At 44.0% G+C, this 15,351-nt stretch overlaps 1 pseudogene; it reads right to left on the minus strand.

The window, feature by feature from the left end:
• Positions 1–9,069: 9,069 nt before the first annotated feature.
• Positions 9,070–15,041, minus strand: LOC131008110 (uncharacterized; annotated as a pseudogene).
• Between the last annotated feature and the right edge of the window lie 310 nt (positions 15,042–15,351).

Genomic DNA, 15,351 nt, shown 5'->3' on the forward strand with positions numbered 1-15,351 from the left:
GACGCATGCACCGAAGATGTTTTTACTATTTTACCCCTCCGCTTGTAAATCTATAAATAGGGCCCGAGCTCGTGTACTGTGATTTTACGCTCTCTCATATTTTCGAATACAATAGTTGTTTTCTTTCTCGTGCAAGGTTTCCGATCAGCTATTTTTACTCTTTCCAGCCTTCTCGACTAGGTAGAATTTTATGTTTTCCCTTTATAGATTTAGGTGTTGGTTCCGTAAACACCACTACTTCTAATTTCATCTTCTCGAACTCTTTGATCAAGCTCCTCTCTTGAGTAAGGAGAAATCCTAACTCCACTTGATTCTTCCCGCTCAACACGTCGGCGACGATATTGGCTTTTCCCGGGTGGTAATTGATTCCACAATCGTAATCTTTTACCAACTCCAGCCATCTTCTTTGTCGCATGTTCAGATCCTTTTGCTCAAAGAAATATTTGAGACTCTTGTGATCTGTGTAAATCTCACACCTAACTCCATAGAGGTGGTGTCTCCAAATCTTCAAGGCATGTACTACTGCTGCAAGCTCTAGATCATGCGTCGGGTAATTCATCTCATGCGGTCTTAGTTGTCGTGAAGCATAGGCTATCACTTTTCCTTCTTGCATAAGCACGCATCCTAAACCACTCTTCGACGCGTCCGTGTAAACGGCATACTCCTTATCTGCCTTGGGTACGGCTAACACTGGGGCAGTAGTAAGTCTCTTTTTCAGCTCCTGAAAACTTCGTTCACAATTATCCGTCCACTCGAACTTAACTTCCTTCTTTAGCAGGTGCGTCAATGGCTTGGCAATTTTTGAAAAGCCCTCAATGAATCGTCGATAATAACCTGCCAATCCTAGGAAACTTCGGATCTCATATGGCGTAGTCGGCGATCTCCATTCTTGTACTGCTTGTACTTTCGCCGGATCTACCTCAATCCCTCTCGCCGAAACGATATGGCCGAGAAAATGGACTTCTTCGAGCCAAAACTCGCATTTGCTGAACTTAGCATAAAGCTTTTCAGCTCGCAGTCTCTCCAAGACAATCTTCAGATGCTCCTCATGCTCTTGTTTACTCCTCGAGTAAATCAGGATATCGTCTATGAACACTAGCACGAACTTATCCAAGTATTCGTGAAAGACTCTGTTCATAAGATCCATAAATACTGCAGGGGCATTCGTCAGTCCGAAAGGCATAACTGTGAACTCATAATGTCCATATCTCGTGCGAAAAGCCGTCTTCGGAATATCTTCTGCTCGTACCTTCAATTGATGAAATCCCGTTCTCAAATCGATTTTTGAAAACGTGCATGCTCCTTGAAGTTGGTCGAATAAATCGTCGATCCGGGGCAACGGATATTTATTCTTCAACGTCACTTTGTTTAGCTCTCGGTAGTCGATACACAACCTCAGGCTGCCATCTTTCTTCTTGACAAAAAGGACCGGCGCTCCCCACGGGGAAACACTAGGTCGAATGAAACCCATGTCTAGGAGTTCTTGGAGTTGCAGCTTCAATTCTTGCAACTCTGCAGGGGCCATCCTGTATGGTGCTTTCGACATCAGTGCGACTCCAGGTTCGAGATCTATCGTAAACTCGAGCTGTCGATCAGGTGGTAAACCTGGCAAAGTTTCAGGGAAAACGTCTTTGTATTCTCGCACTATTGGCACGTCATCAATATCCGCTTGGGATTCTTCCTTCTGGTTCAAATACACGACATACGCAGTCGTGTCCTTCTTTTGCAAAAGCTTCTTGGCTCGCAAAGCCGAGATAATCGGCGTCTTCTTCCATTTTCCTTCCATGCCAATGAAGGCAGTAGGCTCTTGGCCAGGTGGCTGAAATGATATTTGTCTCTCCTTGCATTGTATCTTTGCATGGTTCTCTTCCAACCAGTCCATTCCCAAGATTATATCTAAGTGCCACATAGGCATCACCCTCAGATTCTTGGCCTCGAGCTTCAACGTTCCTAACTCAAATTCTACGTTAGGACAAACGTGTGATACCGTAGTAGTTCTGCCTATGGGTGTAAACACTTTCAGGCATTGTGGAGCAGACTCTACTTTCAGTTCTAAAGTATCTACACACGTGTGAGAGATAAAAGAATGCGACGCTCCAGTGTCGAACAAAACTACTATGGATACGCCTTTCATCTCGCCTATACCTGTCAAATTTCCCCGATTCTGGTCTTGAGCTTTCTGATTGATCGCGAACATTCTTTGATGATGTTGCTGTTGATTCGCCTGCGGCCCAGCTGGTTGTCTTCCCGGCTGCTGTTGTCGGTGCATTGGCTGCTGGCGTACTGGCTGTGGTAGCGGTAGGACTCCTTCCATGGCCTTGAGCTGCGGCTGGAACGGCCTCGGTCTTCCACCAGTTCCACTTTGCTGTCGGTTCGGGCATTGGTTGGAATAATGCCCGGCCCTTCCACAGGTGAAACAGTTATTTGTTCCCATTACTGCACTCCCCCAAATGTAACTTATTGCATTTTGGGCAGGGAGGTATTCCTCTTGGTCCTTGTGATGCTGCCACTGGGGCTGCATAAGATCATTTATCCTTTTCTTGAGAAAAAGGTGGCACATTCTGACCTTGCCACGGCTTCTCGGAACCTTGGTTTCTCTCGTCCCACTTTCTTTTTCCCTTCGGACCTTGTCCATAAAAGGATTGACTCCCCGATTGAACATTCGGGTTAGATTGGGGAGCAGAGGGTTGACTCGTCTTCTCTGGCTGCATTGCCAGCTCCATGTCCAGTGCTCTGTTCAGTGCTTCGGCGTACGTGAGTGCGCTCTGACTTGCTAAGACAACTCGAAATTCTTGCTTTAAACCGGCACAAAACAACTCTGACATCTTCTCATCCGTATCCACTCGATATGGTGCATATCGAGCCAAGTCACAGAAACAACGGTCATATTCAGCTACCGTTTTATTTCCTTACTTCAAACTTGCAAACTCCATTTCTTTCCTTCTACGATAGCTACGCGGTATATATTTCTCGCAAAGAGCTGTTTTGAATTGCTCCCACGTAAGCTCATCTATTTGCTCTGGGGTCAAAGTTTTCTGTTTGGCCTCCCACCAAAAATCTGCAGACCCCTTCAGCTGGTAAGTCATGCACATAAGGCGCTCAGCGTCGTTGCATCTAAGGAACCTAAAGATCATTTCCATACTTCTGATCCATTCCTCTGTTTCAGCGGGGTCTCCGGCTCCACTGAAAGTAGGTGGGTTCTGTCGGAGGAAGAGCTCTTCTACTCTCCTCTCTTGTTGTGGAGGAGGTGGAGGTGGTGGTGTAGGATCTCTCTGTTCTTCCTCCTCCTCTTCTACTCGATTTCGATTTTGCCTTCTCGGAGGCATGCTATAAGGAAAAGAAAATTCATATCAACCTCGGAACCAAACTCTCAATGCTGCAGTGCAGTGCAGAGAAACGATTTATATCAAAAGTCAGAGGGGCATGGTTCATCAGAGAAAACAACATATCGGAGCAGAGGAATCCCTCCTCAGAGGAATCACTTATCAGCGGAATCGCTCAACAGCGGGATCGCTCGTCAACGGGATCGCTAGTCAGTGCAGCGAAATCAAAAAGCCGGAGGAACGGTCTCGCCAGAGGAATCACTTCTCCAGAGGATTCACTTCTCCAGAGGATTCATTTCACCAGCGGAATCGCCTCACCAGCGAAATCGCTTCGCCAGCGGACTCGCTTCCGCTCTGGCGCAGAAATCTCAGTGCTCTCACCTCATCTTACTTTTCTCCTCTAACGTAAACTCTCTTTACCTCTACTCTATTGTATTTATCATCATCTAAAAACTCTCATTTGTTGGTCACTCACTTCTATTATCACTCATCTAGTCAAGCAACATTATCGACAAATCAGGCAACATCAACATCAAGTAAGCATATATACATAGAAAGATTGCCTCTTTGAGGTCTTTTCACAAAAGTTGGGATCTATGTACATCAAAACAATCCCTATTTCTACAATGATGCCCCATCTATACAGGCATCATTATACTAAGCATTTACAAATGCGTACTCCTATACTATTTCGTCTATGTTCATCATCAAGCATCACAAAAGGCATATTAGCTTCTATGCTAAACAGCACAATCATCGGCCACCATCAGCTCCGGGCGCTCCACTCTCTACTTCATCACCTTGCATGTCCTCTCTCGGCTCATCCTCTTCATCCTCATATTCATCAATTAAGCGAAAAACGCTATCATCATCCGTCTCATCTTCCACGTCAGTATCCATCATTGGCCCGTATACAGGTATCTCGGGAACAGGCACCCACGTCTCTTCGCCAGTAGCGGCAGTCTTCCGCTGCAGTGGCCGAGTCCGACCGTAGCCAACCGTCATCGCAGGAGTTTCCTCCTCAGATTCGTCCTCATCACTATCAAGTCGGGCAGGGCGTGATCCTTCCTCCTGGGCATCTCGAGATGGCGAAAACAGAATCGCGTGCATCATCGTCTGAAAAGCCAAGGTGCCCGGCTCAGGCAAAGGAGCAACCCTTGGATATGGATTGAAAGGTACAATCTCAATCGGCTCAGTGGAAACAATCGGCTGCTCAGCAACCACAACAGACGGTGCTGTTTCAGAGGGCGATAATGGCAGAGGTGCCGTCACCGAAGAAAAATCCCATGATGGGAAATTTGCACTGGGAAATGGCATGAGTGTTAAAGATGAGAATGGATCATGATCCCTCACAGGGGAAAAAGTTTCAAGGGCAATCGGCGCTGAGACAATAGGCTCAGACGTAACGGAAATAGGATCAGTTGGAGGTGGAGGAATAGTTGGATAAGGCTCTGTTGGCAGTGGAGGTGCCTCTTCTGCTCCTCCTGGTGCTGGTCCATTCAGGTTCCCATAAGGCGGTGAAGGTGGATCGCCGAAGGCAAAATAGCGATAACTAATCATCGCAATGAACCCACGGAAGTCGGCGCCCAGGTAGCGCCCGAAATCATTTCGGAAGATGTTGTGGGGTACTAGGGAAGCTACCCATTCTTGCCACTCCGAAGGGAGCTGCGGAATCAAGTGCGTAATGGCCTCAGCCTCGCCGATGCCGCAAGATGTAGCCTCCATCCAGCGACTATGGTAACGCGCAAGGAATTCTCCGAGCGTATCACCCTCTTGAGGCCCAGTAGTCCTGAACCAATTGCGCATCGCCTCGCGATATTGTCTTTGCGTCGTTGTATCCTCTCGACTCTGCATCCTGTAATATTTACGTCGTGTTCATCAAAATGAACGTAGCACTTGCCTGATATTCCTCAATCAACAACATACTCGTTCTCTTGTGGTACGGTGGTGTCACGGCTATACTAGCCTCAAAATCTCCCCATAAAAGGGACATGTGTTGCCTCATGTCATACTCCATCTCCTCAAGCATTTCCATCATTAAGCCAATTCGTTAACTCATTAGTAGATACCAGCTTAAAACTTATCATAGAAGCAGTAAAGAACATCAAAACTTCAAGAACATCAAAACATCAAAACATCAAGAACATCAAAACATCAAAACATCATAAACATCAAAAACTCTTACCTCGGTAAGCAGGTGGAGATGGGGTGTTGGGGTGTTGTTTCCAAGAAAACTCTCAACTAGTCTAAGATTCAAATTTAGACTAGGACTCCTTTTAGGAATAAGTGCTAACAAAGTTCGGCTTAGTCAAGAAACTTACTCAGAGCAGACGACCTGCTCTGATACCACTCTGTCGCAGCCCGCCGCCTAGCCATTGATAGCGTAGACCGGGTATCGATACGACTAAATGAAAGTAGGAAACGAAGGCTGAAAAACTAATCTCGTCTTTGTGCGGAAGCGTAAACAACTCGTAACAATTTTAACATTCTTCTAGATTATAAACATTGGCATTTCTATAAAGGTCAAGCATCGGAATTTTGGGTTAACATAAACAAAAGGTCGTAGTTCAAACCTGTACAAGGATTCTAATATATATACAGAGTTACACAATAAAAGGTGATCGAACTATATGTATGGAGACATATAGCCGAGAGTATATTTCTTAACTAAGCCAAGAATGACTTCAAAACATCATGCTGCCATAGAGGCGGAAAAACATCAAAAGGTGATCACTCGAAACAACGATCCCTGCCAACACCATACCATCCTCCGACCATGCTTAACCTGCACATTTAGAAATATATGCAGGGCGTGAGTACATAATACTCAGTGGGCAGGCGCCGAAAGACAAGAAAAGTGCTCTTAGAGCTATATGTTTGAAGCTTGCCATAACATCAGCAATACACAGAAAAATTAAGTTAACGTCAAAGAGGCTGTGTATGCAGTTTTCATAATCAATCATCATATAAAAGTGTCTGCAGACAAATAATCAACATGTATGTACCGCATCTACAAATTATCATCATCAAGGTACTGAGAAGTAGGCATCCTTCTCAAGCACCGTGACCGGCCGACCCAAAGACGGCTCACAGTCACCTCTGTGTACACAACCCCGCTTGTGGCAGGATCCGAATTCGTCTCATCAGTAGAGGGTAACACACAAGTTCAGCATTAGAAATATTGGCAAGTCAAACAGTTCATAAGCATCATTTTAACTCAACATTTGATAAGCTCATAACATCAATAATTCATTTTAGAAAACTCGGTGATTTCATACTCATCATATTCTCAACATACTGCCCACATGTAGTAACTTGGCGTGTTGCAGGTGGTATCTCCGAGAGATCTTTACTTGCGTCCTCGACTGGTCTCTGTAGTTGCGAGGAATATGTTAGAAACTTCCTCACAAAAAGTTTTAACCTTAATCCTATATAACAACCCCTCATATTCATTCTCCAGCTTATCTCCCTCTAATCACTCGACTCTATGATAAACAAATTCTAATCCTATCCTCAACTTAACGCTCAGAAGGCTAGATTAAAAGCAATCAAGCACATAAGCATGCATAAACACTTAACAGAACAAGTCATAAGTGAATAGACACAAGTTGACTCGGGGACCAGAGCAGAGGAATGCTCGGTGGTCAGAGTGGAAAAACTCAGTTGAGTAGAGCGGGGTAGCTCAGCGAAACAGCGGAGAAATGCTTGCCAGGGCAGAGGAATCAACTTGCCCGGGCAGCGAAAACATGAACTCTCTGGCAGAGTAGCGGAGAAATGCGAGAGGAATGGCGAACTCTCTGTCGCCAGAGGAATCAAACGTCAGAGGACTCGATCGTCAGATGACTCGATCGTCAGAGGACTCGATCGTCAGAGAAAACAAACTCCAGAGAAAACAAACTCCAGAGAAAACAAACTCCAGAGGAAACAAACTCCAGAGGAATCGAACTCGCTGACAGGGCAGCGGGGAAATGAATTCTCTGGCATGCCAGTGGGGAAACGATTTCCCTGGCATGCTCCAGGAATGACTTCTCGGTTCCGAGAACAAGGCTCAAGGCAGAACATTGCAATCAAGAGTAACTCGGAAACTCATCAACTTTTTCATCCTCAAATATCAAACACTCTCAAACATTTAAACATCATGCAAGACATCGTTTCGCAGATTTTCCCAAAATCACATATCAACTAATTTTGTAAAAACTCTTATCTCCAACTCAGTTTTGCAAAAACTCATGCTCAAACCTAAGTTTTGTAAAACACATTTTAACCACTTCAGATCATCACATAACACACAAAACATCACGTAACACACATCTCAACTTGGTTTAAGAAAATAAGGATTTTTACAGGGCACAAACCCAAGTTTTTCGAAAATGAAGAAAAGAGAAGAAGGGGAAGTTTCTCATGCTTAATACATCTTATTACTCACACAAATCACCACATACTTCTCGCAAACAAGTCTAGACTCTAAAAATCAGAACACTTACTCCAAAAGCTTCAAGAGAAAGGGCGTCTTTTCTCGATTCTTCAGATTATAACACAACAAATCTTCTTGAAACAGGCGTGGAAAGTGTTTAAGGCTAGATTTAGCGGAGTATTTGGTCTCAGTGGTGACTGGTGAAGCTTTGAGCTTAGTCTCCAATGGAGGAGAGAGAGAATATCGTGAGAGAGAGAAGAAGTTGAAGGGCTGAGACTGATGAGAAATGACGGAGAGAGAGACGCTTCGGTTTTAACAATATTCTTATCCCAAAGGATTAGAAGCATTAAATGCGTGAATAGTGAATTGTCTCCCCTTAATCAGCAAGTCTCATCCGGCTAATCACACATGTGGGAAAAGGAATTATAAATAAGATTGTGAGTGTAGGGGTGTGCGACGGCAATAAAATCATATAAGCTAAGATTTTGAAAATCATACTGACTCAAATAACATAAGTGCGCACATAACATTTAAATCATATAACATCAAACAATTACTCACAAAATTATCACATTATAACAGATCATCACTCGCCATTAATCTAATGGTCATTCTAGCTTAATCCTCTCTATAGAAATTCTCAATTACTACCTCAACTCTATCTCTCGTTCTTCGTCTCAACTCGAAAACAAACATCTCCATCTCAATCTATCATCATTCTCAATTATCATATGATATGATCCTTGCCGATCGATCGAACACAACGCACGCGGAAGACTGAACTTGAACGGAAAGGATGGAATCCCAAAACCTCTGAATCTAACCCACGGAATGATATAGGCGACTGAATGCCCTAAACCCCAACGTGCAGTTGACGCAGCAACTCGGGGACGCTGAATGACACCCGACGAGGGTTGGTTGACTCGCCGTTACGTCGATAATTGAATTCGTCTTGGAATAATCAAGAGGAATTCGAAATTCTCAAGAGAGAAAATAAAACTCACAAGTTTATTGATAAAAGTAGGTAATTTTCGTCCAACATGTAGCAGCCATATATATAGGCAAAACTAAACCTAGTCTAATAAGGAAATAACTTAAAAACAAGCCCTAATAGGCCAAACAAGGCCCTTACTTTAAAAATCCGAAAATAACAAGCCCTTTAAACTAATGGGCTGCGAAAAATAACAATACTGAAATAAATAAATGAAGTCTTCAAAATAAATCAAATCTTCAAGCTTCGGCCCACTCGCATGTAATGAGATTAATTAGACTTGGACCGACTCCACCATCTCCAATGGGTTTCTTCATCAACTCTTGATCCCACACTTCTTGAACTAAGCTCATCAAGCTCTCCTTGAACTTCTTGGCTCGTGCTCTTGTAACCGGACCAACAGGAACATGCACCGGGTCTTGCACCAACGAACCTTGGGCTGCATCATTCCCCTCCTCTTGAAGAGGATTTGTCCTCAAATCCAAAGCATCACCTACATCAAAAGGACTCAAATCAGTGACATTAAAAGAAGCACTCACATTATACTCACCTGGTAAGTCCAACTTGTAGGCATTGTCATTGATGCGCTCCAACACTTGGAATGGTCCATCCCCCCTAGGAAGTAACTTGGATCGTCGCTGCAATGGAAACCTTTCCTTGCGCATGTGCAGCCATACCCAATCACCGGGCTCAAACACTACTTTGCGACGTCCTTGGTTGGCTCGCTCGGCATACTGCTTCGTGCGCCTCTCAATATTCATCCTTGCATTCTCATGAATCTGCTTCACAAAATCAGCCTTTTTCTTGCCATCAAGGTTAGTATACTCATGCTCAGGTAAGGGAGATAAATCCAATGGAGTCAAAGGATTAAATCCATACACAATCTCAAATGGCGAAAATTGAGTAGCAGAATGAACAAAACGATTATAAGCAAACTCAACATGAGGCAAACAATCTTCCCAAGACTTAATGTTCTTCTTGATAATAGCTCTAAGCAAAGTAGACAAAGTCCTATTCACTACCTCTGTTTGACCATCAGTTTGTGGATGACAAGTAGTAGAAAACAAAAGTTTAGTACCCAACTTACACCACAAAGTCTTCCAAAAGTAACTCAAGAACTTCGAATCCCTATCAGAAACAATAGTCCTAGGCATGCCATGCAATCTAACAATCTCTCTAAAGAATAGATCAGCTACATGAGATGCATCATCAGACTTATGACATGGAATAAAATGTGCCATCTTTGAAAATCGATCAACAACCACAAAGATGGAATCTCGACCACGCTTAGTCCTAGGCAAACCTAACACAAAATCCATAGAAATATCAATCCAAGGTGCTGTAGGAATAGGCAATGGTGTATACAATCCATGGGAACTCACCCTAGACTTAGCTTGTTTACATGTAACACATCGACCACAAATTCTCTCAACATCACGTTTCATATGAGGCCAAAAGAAATGCTCATGCAGAACAGCTAAAGTCTTAGCAATGCCAAAATGTCCCATCAAACCCCCACCATGAGACTCAAGCAATAACAACTCACGTAAAGAACATTTAGGAACACATAACTTATTCTTCCTAAAAAGATAGTCATCATGCCTAAAATACTCTCCACTAGCAGCTCTCACACATGCTTGATAAATCTCACCAAAATCACCATCATGCTCATACAAACTCTTGATACACTCAAAACCAAGCAACTTAGCATCTAAAGTAGAGATCAAGGCATACCTCCGAGAAAGTGCGTCAGCCACCACATTCTCTTTACCTTGCTTGTATTTGATGACGTAGGGAAACGTCTCAATGAACTCCATCCACCTCGCATGCCGCTTGTTCAACTTGTGCTGTCCCTTCAAGTGTTTCAACGACTCGTGATCCGTGTGAATGACGAACTCATTGGGCCACAAGTAGTGCTGCCACGTTTGCAAAGCTCTCACCAATGCGTACAGCTCCTTATCATACGTGGGATAACTCAACGTCGCCCCGTTTAGCTTCTCGCTGAAGTACGCAATGGGTCGTCTCTCTTGCATCAACACTGCACCAATGCCAACACCAGAAGCATCACATTCAATCTCAAAAGATTTGGAGAAATTAGGAAGAGATAATACCGGGGCGTGGGTCAATTTGTATTTCAACTGCTGAAATGCATCCTCTTGCGCCTTGCCCCACTTAAACTCCACATTCTTCTTGATTACTTCCGTCAAAGGTGCTGCAACACTGCTAAAATGAGGCACGAATCGCCTGTAGAAGCTAGCAAGTCCATGAAAGCTTCGAACTGCTGCCACGTTCGTCGGCATTGGCCACTCCTGGATAGCTCGTATCTTCTCCTCATCAACCTGTTGTAGGAATATTAAATTGAATTAATACTCGATTGCCCGATGATCGTTTCTTGGATTATTATTAATTCAACATACAACGATTAATTCCTAACATGCTCCTATGAATTTAACAGCTGCACACAGGTGTTAGGAAAACTTACTTGAGAATCGGATGCACAGATGGTTGATGATCGCGTCGAATGATTCAGACTCCAGCTCTGATCTTCTCGACTGTATCCCACTCAATTCCCAACGTTGGATGGACAACGAACTATGAGAACTCCCAAGACAGAAAAGCCAATCACGTTCTGCGCCCCCTCTCTGCTCTCAAAACCCTAATTTTTGATCAGTGTATATTCCTGAGAGCTGACAGCTGTATTTAATAATACAGAAAGAAGAGTGGGGCGCCAGTTTTAGGGTGTAGGCGTTTTTCTGCCCTACTTGGGCTAGGAGACATTGGGCCAGCCCAGGGACCAGATACAAGGAATAAAGATGGGCCTCAAATAAATTAATTTATCTATGGTCAGCCCAGACCATAATTAATTTATAAATATCAGTTCATTCCACTAGAGAACCGATACTGACTTACCCCTTTATTGCCGGTGATGAGTCGGGGCTTGTATTTAGACTTATTAAATCTCCGTATTTAAAATATCCGACATCCATTAATTAATTAGAGCTCTGACAGCTTAAATTAATTAATCTCTTAATAATTCCTTAAGCAGTACCACTCAATCTTTATTATTACGCCTGAACTTAATCAACCTGCAGGGTTTAGCGTAATAAACCTTATTGAGCTCCTTAAGGGGATGTCATTATCCTATACCGGATACGGGTACTAATACAGATAATCAAATATCATATATTAACCGCTATCACCCAAGATACAGAGTACTCGAGTTAGTATTTAACTCTCGCCCATAGTAAGTCAAAGTGATATACGAATTAACATATATATCTGAATACTTATTAGTATTAAGATTTATGAGTCACCGAGATCTTGATTCTTCACTTAAGTCAGATAGAAGAATACATCTCAACTGTTGGTCCTATCAATACGTAATGACGTACCAGTATAGACAAGTAGCCAAGACAAACTACTTCCATCTATACTGCAGCCTAAACCAATAACTTGTCCTAGAGTTATTTCGGCTGTGATCATATTATATCTCTTAAGGTTATTCCAATTATATGGTCTTCTGTGATCTACAACACACCATATAATCTACTTATACAGAGATAAAGAACATACATATGCAATCATGAACACAATCAGATAGGAGATAAGAATAGTGAATAACAGGAATCATTGTATACAAGCATAAAGTTCTTGCTTTCAGTATACAAATCCAACACCTGTACACCCTGTGCACTAACAACAAAACTAAGAAACACAAGCTTGTCCGTACCGAAAGTGCACTTCTTAAGGTTAGCAAACAACTTTTCCTTTCGAAGCACATCCATAACAGACCTCAAATGTTCAACATGCTCATCATGATTCTGGCTATAAATGAGGATATCATCAAAGTAGACAACAACAAATCTGCCAATGAAAGCACGCAAAACATGATTCATAAGACGCATGAACGTACTAGGCGCATTAGTCAAACCAAAAGGCATAACTAACCACTCATACAAACCAAGTTTTGTCTTAAAAGCAGTTTTCCATTCATCACCTTCCTTAATCCTAATCTGATGGTATCCACTACGCAAATCGATCTTAGAAAAGACACAAGAACCATGCAACTCATCTAGCATATCATCTAAACGAGGGATAGGATGGCGATACTTTACCGTGATGTTATTGATGGCTCGGCAATCACAGCACATCCTCAAGGACGAGTCCTTCTTTAGTACAAGTAGAACGGGTACCGCACAAGGACTCAAACTCTCCCTCACATGCCCTTTGGCCAATAACTCGCCAATTTGCCTCTCCAACTCTTTTGTCTCCTCCGGATTGGTTCGGTAAGCTGGTCGGTTCGGCAGTGTAGCGCCGGGCACAAAGTCAATCTGATGCTCAATCCCTCGAATTGGTGGTAAACCGGCAGGTGTATCGTCGGGAAAAATATCATCAAACTCCTGCAAAATAGAACGAATAGAAGGGGGTAGAGAAGAGAGATCGTTAGTAATAACCAAGTTCTCCTGATATCGCAACAGCATGATCGGCTTCTCCTCCTGTACACACCACTTCAAATCACTAGCCCTAGCAAGAAAGGACTTATGAATCAACCCATTCTCCTTCTTCTCCACGGGCTGCTCCTTTGACTTCACCTTGTCCGCCTCCTTTTGCAATTGCACTTGATCCTCATAAACTTGTTTAGGAGTAAGAGGAACAAGTGACACCTTTTTCTGCTTGTATTCAAATGAATATTTGTTGGTGAAGCCATCATGAATAACACGGCGATCAAACTGCCACGGTCGCCCCAACAGGATGTGGCTCGCTTGCATAGGGATCACATCACACACAACCTCATCCTCATACTTCCCAATGCGAAACGGAACCTTCACTTGCTTCGTCACTTTGATGACGCCTGTCTCATTCAGCCACTGCAAACGATACGGCTTGGAATGCTTCTCCGTGGTCAGCCCCAATCTCTCAACCATGGCTCTACTAGCCACATTCGTGCAACTCCCGCCATCAATGATCACACTACATACCTTGTCTTGAACAAGACATCTCGTGTGAAAGAGGTTCTCCCGCTGCTCTCGCTCATTGGGTTGAGTTTGGACACTCAAGGCTCTCCTAGCTACAAAAAGCTGTCCATTGGGCGCGAAAATCTCCTGACACTCCTCCTCATCATCGGTATCATCTACACCCTCCAATTTTGGCATATCAGGATCGGTCTCATCACCATCCGTCACGACTTCTCCGTCATCTCTCATGATCATAATTCTCCTGTTCGGGCAATCACTCATAATATGCCCGAAGCCTTGGCACTTGAAGCACTTCTTATCTCGATTTCGACCATCAGAAATGGCCGGAATGCCCTGATTTGCTGCACCGGATCCCTCGGGTCGGGACCTAACGAACGACTTCTTCTCCTCTCTCGGCGGTGCCTCCTTTTTCCATTGATTCCCTTTTGATGAGGAACCACTAGAAACTGGTTGCGATTGCCTCCAATTGCCCTGATTCTGGCGCTGGTTGCTGCTGTTGTTGCCCCTCCTCTTGAGTTGATTCTCGATCTTGATGGCCATATGAACCATGTCCTCCAACTCAACGTAGTGCTGCAACTCCACCTTATCACGAATATCCCAATGCAAACCAGTCAAGAATCTCGCCATGGTCGCCTCTCGCTCCTCCACCACATTCGCTCAAATCATGGCAACCTCCATCTCTTTATAATACTCATCCACACTCCGACTGCCTTGCCTCAAAGTCTGCAACTTGTTGAAAAGCTCGCGGTAGTAATGATTCGGCACAAAACGCTTCCTCATCACAGCCTTCATCTCCTGCCAAGTCTGAATAGGCGGCTCACTGTTTCTCCTCCTACTCGTCACCATCTGATCCCACCAAACAAGTGCATAATCGGAGAACTCAATTGCTGCCAACTTCACCTTCTTGAGCTCTGAATAGTTGTGGCAATCGAACATAAGCTCCACCTTTCTCTCCCAATCAAGAAACAATTCTGGGTCATTCTTCCCTTGGAAGGAAGGAACGTTCATCTTGATGTTGCCCAGATTGTTATCTTGCCACGTTCTGCCGCCATCCTCCTCATCCTCAAATCCTGTATCATCTACATGCTCCTCATACGGACGGTGGAATCGACCTCCGCCACCACCACGGCCTCCTCGCCCGCGGCGACCTCCTCGTGTGAAAGTGGTCTCTCGGGAATGAGACTGCTCCATCAGCTCGATCTTGTCGTACACTCCCTCGATTTCTGAGTGTAGCATCTTGCCAAATCTGAGCGAAGTGCCTCCACCACGAGTTTTAACTGTGGATCCATAACAGGGCCATCGCTCAAATCCGCACCCTGTTCATCTTTCTTGGACATAGTGACACAGACAGAAAACAAGAAACGGTTAGTGAAACAAAATAAAAGGACCTCACCGCCTCACAAACACTCGTGTATCACTCAAGATGAAATCACTCAGCGCTCGTGTATCACACACAAATCACGGCTTTTTCCCTCTAATAGTCTCACCACTCTTGCCTTTTTCCGCTCAATTTCTCTCTCAAGGAATCAAATTCCCTCAATCTACCAACGGAACTCAAAAACCAACTGTACCAACGAGATTGCCCGAACTGTCTCAACGAGAGCACTCAATGAAACGTCCCAAAGAGACCACCCCAACAACACTAAA

The sequence above is a fragment of the Salvia miltiorrhiza genome, chromosome 2 (assembly GCF_028751815.1).
Source record: "Salvia miltiorrhiza cultivar Shanhuang (shh) chromosome 2, IMPLAD_Smil_shh, whole genome shotgun sequence".
NCBI classification, from domain to species: domain Eukaryota; kingdom Viridiplantae; phylum Streptophyta; class Magnoliopsida; order Lamiales; family Lamiaceae; genus Salvia; species Salvia miltiorrhiza.